Here is a 9,540-nt window from a genome sequence, read left to right as displayed (position 1 = left end):
GTTTCCCGTGTTTAGAACAGTCCCTGCACAAAATTACATTTAACGGAAATAACGTCATTTAAAGCTGCTTGCGGTTTTAATGTTATATCTGGTTCCTGCAATATGGTTGAAAATCATTGAGAAAAATGGCATGGGTAGCCCTCCCTGCCCATTACCAGCCCCTTTGGGTCTTGTACGCATATTAAGGGGAAGCCCGTACCCATATTAAAAAAAGGAAATGCGTGTGGCCCCCAGGCCCTATATACTCAGAACAGCAGTATACAGGCGGTGCAAACAAGACAGGGACTGTGTAGGTTTGTTGTGTTAAGTTGAATCTGTTTGTAATTTTCAACTGGTACATTTTTTAAGTGTAGCTCCAGTCAAAAAAAAATTTTTTAAGCTTTTTGGAAAACATAGGGAAGGGTTATCACCCCTGTATAATTTGTTTTATCGTCCATCTTTTTTCATCTCACTTGCTGTTGTCTCCTTCCTTTTGCAAGTAGGAGATGTTTGTAAGTTGGATGTTTGAAAGTAGGGGCCTGCCCTATATGCTCTGCAGAAATGGCAGAACAAGGTGTTGGTTTTGCCACAACATTGTAAGCCCTCAAAGTGACTCTTGGTGGGCGCTGGAGCGCCCTGCTGTGAATGATTATATCAAGAATTGTAATTACATGCCATTGTTGAACAGTGGTAGAAAAATTGACCTTTGGTGGTTGTGGTGCTGGTGCCACAACACTATAAGTCCTCACAGTTACTCTGGGTGGGCACAGGAACGGGCCCTCCTGTGAAATATTATATCAAGAATTGTAATTACATGTCCCTGTTAAACAGGGGCAGAAAAATTGGGCCTTAGGCACTGGTGCTGGTGCCACGACACTGCAACCTCTCCCATATACTCTAGTTTTATTGCAGGAATTAGCCCTGCTGCAAAGCATTGCATCAAAAATTGTAATTAAACACCCCTGTTAAACAGGGGCAGAAAAATTGGGCTTTAGGCACTGGTGCTGGTGCCACCACACTGCAACCTCTCCCATATACTCTAGTTTTATTGCAGGAATTAGCCCTGCTGCAAAGCATTGCATCAAAAATTGTACTTAAACGCCCCTGTTAAACAGGGGCAGAAAAATTGGGCCTTAAGCACTGGTGCTGGTGCCACCACACTGCAACCTCTCCCATATACTCTAGTTTTATTGCAGGAATTAGCCCTGCTGCAAAGCATTGCATCAAAAATTGTACTTAAATGCCCCTGTTAAACAGGGGCAGAAAAATTGGGCTGATGGCATCACCCAGAACCAGAAATGTTCTTCCAGCATATCATTGGAGGAGGAAGAGGATAGACAATCAACATAACAGGACAGTCACTCAGCATCAGCATAGGCAGTCTTGAAGGGATGTGATATTTCAAAAAAAAATATTCGGTTACATCAGCTTCAGGTGCTTGGTAGCTGTGGGTGATCCAAGACTAATTCATCTTGATGAAGGTCAGTCGATCAACTGATTCGGTAGACAGCCACACCCTGTGATCGGTAACAAAGCCTCCAGCAGCACTGAAGGTGCGTTCCGAAAGAACGCTGGATGCAGGACAGGCCAGTAGCTCAATTGCATACTGTGCAAGCTCTGGCCAGTGATCCATCCTCAAGACCCAGTAAGCCAGAGGATTTTCGGTGGGAAAGGTGTCCAAGTCTGACCTTGCCCCTAGGTATTCCTGCACCATGTAAATCAGACGCTGGCGATGGGTGCTGGAACCGATCATACCTTGGGGCTGCGGACTAAAAAATTGTCTGAAAGCATCAGTCAGACGGCCACCTTCTCCACCGCTCCTTCTGACCGATGCCTCAGCAACACGTTGTCCAGGACCAGGAGTTTGTAACCTCCCAGTCTCTGGGAACGCGTTGCACAGACCTTTCTGCAAGGCCTCCCGGAGATGTCTCATCCTCTGCTCCCTCTGCGATGGCAAGATAAGGTCGGCAACCTTACCCTTGTACCGTGGATCAAGGAGAGTGGCCAGCCAGTAATGGTCCCTCTCCTTGATCGGAAGAATACGAGGATCCTTCCGCAGGTTTTGCAGGATCAGGCAGGCCATGCAGCGTAGGTTAGCTGAGGCATTCGGTCCGGAGTCCTCTGGGTCACTAAGGACAACATGATCCGCAGCTACCTCCTCCCAGCCACGTACAAGTCCACGTGTTTCTTGGGACTGTAAATCATCCCTACAAGACTGCTGCTGCTGCTGCTGATGCTGAGTGCCAGCCTCCACCTCCATGCTGACATAATCATCCTCCTTCTCCTCTTCCTCCTCCTCATCCTCTTCCTGTGTGATGGGTGGCACAGCAGGAACACTGTCTGGATAAAGGGGGCCTTGAGAGGCAAGGAAGTCCTCCTCTTCCTGCCTCTGTTCTGCCTCAAGTGCCCTGTCCATTATTCCACACAGCGTATGCTCCAAGAGGTGGACAAGAGGTACAGTGTCACTGATGCATGCACTGTCACTGCTCACCATCCTTGTGGCCTCCTCAAACGGTGACAGGACAGTGCATGCATCCCTGATCATGCCTCACTGGCGTGGTGAGAAAAAACCCAGCTCCCCTGACCCTGTCCTGGTGCCGTAGTCGCACAGGTACTCATTGATGGCCCTCTGCTGCGTGTGCAGCCGCTGCAGCATGGCCAACGTTGAGTTCCACCTGGTGGGCATGTCACATATAAGGCAGTTCTTGGGCAGGTTCAACTCCTTTTGGAGCTCAGCCAGCCGAGCACAGGCATTAAATGATCGGCGGAAATGCACACAGACTTTCCTGGTCTGCTTCAGGACATCCTGTAAGCCGGGGTACCTGCCCAAGAACCGCTGCACCACCAGGTTAAGGACGTGAGCTACACAGGGCACATGGGTCAGTTGTCCCTGTTGGAGGGCAGAGAGGAGGTTGGTGCCATTGTCGCAAACCACCATTCCTGGCTTAAGCTGGCGTGGCATCAACCACCTCTCGGCCTGCCCCTGCAGAGCTGACAAAACATCCGCCCCAGTGTGGCTCCTGTCCCCCAAACAAACCAGCGCAAGCACGGCATGGCATTGTTTTGCCTGCGTACTTGCGTAGCCCCTGGAACGCCTACGGAGCACCGCTGGTTCTGAGGACAGAGCACTGGAAGAGGCCATGGAGGAAGAAGAAGAGGAGGGGGTGGAGGAGAGAGGTGTGTCACAACCAATAGTAGCATTTTGGAGGCGTGGTGGCGGAACAACCTCCAACACTACTGCACCTTGTCCTGCATCCTTCCCAGCTGCCAGAAGAGTGACCCAATGGGCCGTGAAAGACAGGTAACGTCCCTGTCCATGCCTGCTGGACCATGAGTCAGCAGTAATATGCACCTTACCGCTGACCGCCCTGTCCAGCGAGGCAAGGACATTGCCTTCCACATGCCGGTAGAGAGCCGGAATCGCCTTCCGTGAGAAAAAGTGGCGTTTGGGGACCTGCCACTGAGGAACCGCACATTGTACAAACTCACGGAAGGGGGCCGAGTCTACCAACTGAAAAGGCAGCAGTTGAAGTGCTAGCAATTTAGCCAAGCTAGCATTCAACCGCTGGGCATGTGGATGGCTGGGAGTGAACTTCTTTCGCCGGTCCAGCAGCTGGGGCAGGGACATTTGCCTGCTATAATCGGACGTGGGTGTACTGCTAGCAGAGTGCCCGGAAACACTTGGCTGTGACACACCTAATTCTACACCTTCATTCCTCTCAGAGCAGGTTTCAGAGAGGACTGAAGGTCTAGTGGGGTTGGAGATGCCAGCTGATGAGGAGCAAGGAGAGGGCCGCTTTGTTCTTTGGTGTGGGTCTTTGAGGTACGCTTGCCAACAAGCTGCATGGCAGGTCAACATATGTCTGGTCAAGCATGTGGTGCCCAAGCGGCTGATGTTTTGGCCACGTGAGATACGCTTGAGACATATGTTGCAAATAGCAGCGGTGCGATCTGATGCACTCGTCTCAAAAAAGGCCCACACCAAAGAACTTTTAGAATAACGTGCAGAGGCAGTGCCCTGCACAGGCGGAGCTCTGCGGTGTGATTCAGTCGGTGTGCTGCCCCTAAGCTGGCCCCCGGAGGGCATCCTGCCTCGTTGGACATGTGCCTCCTCCTCCTCCTCCTCCTCTCTCCTACCAGGCACCCACGTGGAGTCAGTGCCCTCATCATCCCCTCCCTCTTCATCGCTGTAGCAAACCTGGCAGTATGCTGCAGCTTGTGGAACATGACTGCCAGATTGCTGTCCTTCTTGAGCATCCCCTCTCTCAGCATTTACGCTACTGCCTTCCTCTAGCTGAGTGTCATCATCAGAGCCTACAAAACACTGGGCATCCTCCTGGAGCATGTACCCAACACTGTGCTCAAAGAGTTCAGGAGACTCCTCAGGAGGACGTGGTGGGTCTAGGGAAGGAGTCACTGATGATGACATTGAGAGGAGGGAAGACGATGCGTTGGCAGCTGCTTTGCTAGTACCCTGAGACTGGGTGAGAGAGGATGAGGAGGATGAAGAGGGCTTGGTCATCCACTCTACCAAGTCGTTGGCATGTTGCGGCTCAACATGTCCAGCTGCCTAAAAGAAGGACAAGCGTGTCCCATGCCCACGTGCTGATGACAATGCACCGCGTCCACGACCAGCACTGTTGTCTCTAGACACAGAGCCTGCTTGCCCTCTTTTATCGGCTTGCGCCTGTCTGCCTCTCCTTGCTGGCCTTCCAGACATGGTAATGGCCTGAAGGGAGTTGGGTAAAAAAGCAGTTGGGTAGTGTATATTGTGCTAGAGGCACACAACACCCACTAACTCCTGCAGATGCCTTTATTATAGAACACCAGAGATAAAGGGGTATATACAGATGTATACTGTGCTGTGCTGGAGGCACACACAACTTCCAATAACTCCTGCAGATGGCAAGTGGGCTCAAATAGAGAAGAGCTATGTAGGTGGATATAGCGGTATGTACTGGGTACAGAGCACGCAGACAGCACGCACAAGCTCCTAACACTACTGACTGCAAGCTATATTATAAAAGATAGATCACTAGCTATATAGGTGAGGTGAATATAGCGGCGTATACTGCGGTCAGGGCACGCAGACAACAACCACTACACAACAGCAAGATCGAAAATCGGCCGAAAACGATCGGTGTGTACTGTGTTGAAGGTACACAGAACACCCACTAACTCCTGCAGATGCCTTTACTATAGAACACCAGAGATAAAGGGGTATATACAGATGTATACTGTGCTGTGCTGGAGGCACACACAACTTCCAATAACTCCTGCAGATGGCAAGTGGGCTCAAATAGAGAAGAGCTATGTAGGTGGATATAGCGGTATGTACTGGGTACAGAGCACGCAGACAGCATGCACAAGCTCCTAACACTACTGACTGCAAGCTCTATTATAAAAGATAGATCACTAGCTATATAGGTGAGGTGAATATAGCGGTGTATACTGCGGTCAGGGCACGCAGACAACAGCCACTACACAACAGCAAGATCGAAAATCGGCCGAAAACGATCGGTGTGTACTGTGTTGAAGGTACACAGAACACCCACTGCTTTAGACGCCAACACACTACACAAGGCCGCCGCGCTGGCGGCCTTATATAGTGTGGGGCGTGCACTACACAGCCTGAGCTATGATTGGCCACAGGCATCCTGCCTTTGGCCAATCATGGCTCTCCTCGCTGCTGGCGCTGCGATTGGCCAAGCATGCGGGGTCACAGTGCATGCTTGGCCAATCATGAGCCAGCAATGCACTGCGCCATCGCAGTGCATTGTGGGCCGTGAGCGCCACACGAATTTGGCGTGAACGGACCAAAACGTTCGGACTTCGCCGAACGGGCGAACAGCTGATGTTCGAGTCGAACGCGAAGCTCATCCCTATCTTTCACATTGTCATTATGGGGTATTGTTTGTAGAATTTTAAGGAAAATAATGGATTGAATCCATTTTGGAATAAGGCTGTAACAAAATTTGGAAAAAGTGAAGCTCTGTGAATACTTTCTATATGCACTGTAGTGTTCATGGACACTTAGAATAACACTATTTGCTTCTAGAAGCAGCAAAAAAATGCAAAAAAAAAAAAAAAAAACAAGCTGTTGCTCTGAGCTTTTTTTTAGGTTAGTGTGCACGGAGCCTACATTTTCTGAAAGAAAGAGGCCTTGCAGAACAAAAATATAGTAGTTTAAATTTTTTATCTAACATATTTGTGCAACTGTTTATGAAATCTATATTTTTTACGAAAGTATACACTAAAATGAATGTTATTGAACACATACACAGTTTAATCCCTGATTTCTTTGTACAAAATAAAAAAACACTTTAAAGGGTTTTTGCAGCTCATCAGTTTATAGTAAACAATAAATGAAGGTCCTAGAATTATTGTTCTTACTCTGATGTTAACGGTGATATGTAACGTGTGGTGAGATTGCAAGATCTCCATACACGTGCACACCCAGTGAGTCCATTTGCATTTTTTTTATGAAAATATATATTTATTATTATTGTCTTTTTTTAGCTTGGAATGTGGTTTTCGCTCAAGAAAAATTATATGCAATGTGGTGCGCCTGTTCTAGAATTGTTTAAAACTAAATGAAATTTTTAAAGGGTTTTTAAAGGAAATGATTTGACTCATGAGGGTTGATTTTACTAAAGGCAAAAAGACTGCACTTTGCCAAGTGCAGTTGCTCCAGAGCTTAGTAAATGAGCAAAGGTTCAGCTGTTTTCCATCATCCAATCATGTGCTAGCAAAAATATATTTTTTTAAATTTTCATAGAACTTGTGCATTACATTGCATATGACTTTTCTTGAACAAAAACCACATTAACATTTAGAATTTTCCATCACGAGTTTTGAATTATTCATCACTACATATCATCGATTGCACTCTGTAAGTGTAGTTGCTTTAGAGCTTAGTAAATGAGGGGCATCTCTACTGACTTCCATCATCCAATCATGTGCAAGCAAGAAATTCATTTTTTTAAATAATTTTCCTTGCATGTGATTGGGTATTCTATGCAAAGTGAAACTGTATCTCAATACCTAAGCCCTGGAGCAACTGCACTTGCAAAGTGCTGTTTCAGTTTGCCTTTAGTAAATCAACCCCAATGAGTTCATCATTAACCACTTCAATACCGGGCAATAGTCATATGACGTCCACAGATGGGATCTCCCATCCTGTGTCATATGACGTCCTCAGTTTCTCGCCGCTCATGCGGGCTCCCGGGGGCCCGCAGCACGGCGATCGGGAATGAGGTGTGTCCCTCGGACACAGCCCATCACAGATCCGTGTAAAGAGCCAATAAAAAATGTCACTTTACCATGTGACCAGCTGTGTCCAGTCACAGCTGGTCACATGTACTGTCCACGTGCATGGCGTTCGTGCATGCCCCTAGGGCGTGCGCAGGGTGGTGATCGGGGACAAGGCTTGTCAACCTGACACAGCCCAACCTTGATCGTAGTAAAGAGCCAATGAAATTGTCTCTTTACTGCGTGACCGGCTGTGTCCAATCACAGCCGGTCACAGAATGTCAACACATCACGGTAATGAGATGTATGAGATGTAATGAGATGTGTGTGAGAAGGAGATTGCGGTAACATATCGTTACCGCTTACAGTGTACACCAATCACACTGATTGCCCCCCAATAAAGAGGACCTGTGCCACCCATCAAAGTACCTGTCACTGCCCATCAAAGTACCTGTCACAGTTCATCTGAGTACCTGAGTACCTTTCACAGTCCATCTGAGTACCCGAGTACCTGTCACAGTCCATCTAAGTACCTGACTATCTATCACAGTTCATCTGAGTACCCGAGTACCTGTCAGAGTTCATCTGAGTACCCCAGTACCTGAGTACCTGTCACAGTCCATTGAGTACCTGAGTACCTGTCATAGTTCATCTGAGTACACGAGTACCTGAGTACATGTCATAGTCCATCTGAGTACACAAGTACCCAAGTACCTGTCACAAGTCATCTGAGTACCCGAGTACCCAAGTACCTGAGTGCCTGTCACAGTTCATCTGAGTACACGAGTACCTGAGTACCTGTCACAGTGTATCTGAGAACCTGTCACAGCCCATCTCAGTACCTGAGTTTCTGTCACAGTCCATCTGAGTATCTGCCACAGTTCATCTGAGTACCTGTGTACCTATCACAGTTCATCTGAGTACCTATCACAGTTCATCTGAGTACCTATCACAGCCCATCTGAGTACCTGTCACAGCTCATCTGAGTACCTGAGTACCTGTCGCAGCCCATCTGAGTACCTGTCACTGCCCATCTGAGTACCTGTCACCAGCCCAACAGAGTACCCGAGTACCTGTCACCAGCCCATCAGAGTAACCGAGTACCTGTCTTCAGCCCATCAGAGTACCCGAGTACCTATCTGCTGCCTATGAGAGTACCCGAGTACCTATCTGCAGCCAAAGCATTATAGAATATATGCTGGGGTGTTTGCTTTTCAAAATGGGGTCATTTTGTTTGTAATTCCATTGTCCTGGTGCTCAAGGAACTTCAAAAGTGTGATAGGTAGGAATGAAATGAGGTGTAATTTATGCTAGGAGAATGCCTGAAGGTACTACTTCAATGTTTGGCCTCTTTGTGTGGCCAGGCTGTGTAAAATTCTCACACATGTGGTATCACCATACTCAGGAGGAGTAGCAGAATGTATTTTGGGGTGCCATTTTTGCTTTGAGTTAGAAATATCTTATAAACTGACCACTTTGTGGAAAAAAAATTAACTGTTCAAAAGACTCAGGCCGCGTACACACGCGGGGACTGTCTGCCGAAACTAAGTTCGTCAAACAGTCCGCTCAAACTTTTGAATGAACGAACACGCCCACACACGGCACTTTTTGAGCGGACAAATACGGCAAACTTTGTTCGTCGTACTAAGTCCGCGCAACTTTTGAAATGAACGGACTCGCCCACACACGAGGCAACAGTCCGCTCATTTCGAGCGCGTGTGCAGGTAGGCGGGGCCCGCGGCGGAGACGTCGCGGGCTCCGCCGCCTGGAATGTACTTAAAGGGGAACCCCAACGCTGAAAAAAATCGGCGTGGGGGTCCCCCCAAAGTCCACAACAGACCCTTGTCCGAGCACGCTACCCGGCCGGCCAGGAAAGGGGGGCGAGCGAGCGCGCCCCCCCTCCCGAGCCGTACCAGGCCGCGTGCCCTCAACATGGGGGGTGCCTTGGGGAAGGGGGGGCCGCGCGGCCCCCCCACCCCAAAGCACCTTGTCCCCATGTTGATGAGGACAAGGGCCTCTTCCCGACAACCCTAGCCGTTGGTTGTCGGGGTCTGCGGGCGGGGGGCTTATCGGAATCCGGGAGCCCCCTTTAATAAGGGGGCCCCCGGATACTGGCCCCCCACCCTATGTGAATGAGTATGGGGTACAATGTACCCCTACCCATTCACCTGTAAAATAAAAGTACCCAAAAAAAAACACAACACACGAGATAAAATATTTTATTGCACAGCTCCGGGGGTCTTCCGTCTTCGGGGGTCTTCTCGCCGGACTCCTCCGCTATCTTCTTGTAGCTCTTTTGCTAGCGGAGGA

This window comes from Lithobates pipiens, unplaced genomic scaffold (genome assembly GCF_037356315.1).
Source record: "Lithobates pipiens isolate NorthernLeopardFrog02 unplaced genomic scaffold, aLitPip1_a1.2 Scaffold_18, whole genome shotgun sequence".
Taxonomy (NCBI): Eukaryota; Metazoa; Chordata; class Amphibia; order Anura; family Ranidae; genus Lithobates; species Lithobates pipiens.
This window is presented reverse-complemented; position numbering follows the sequence as displayed.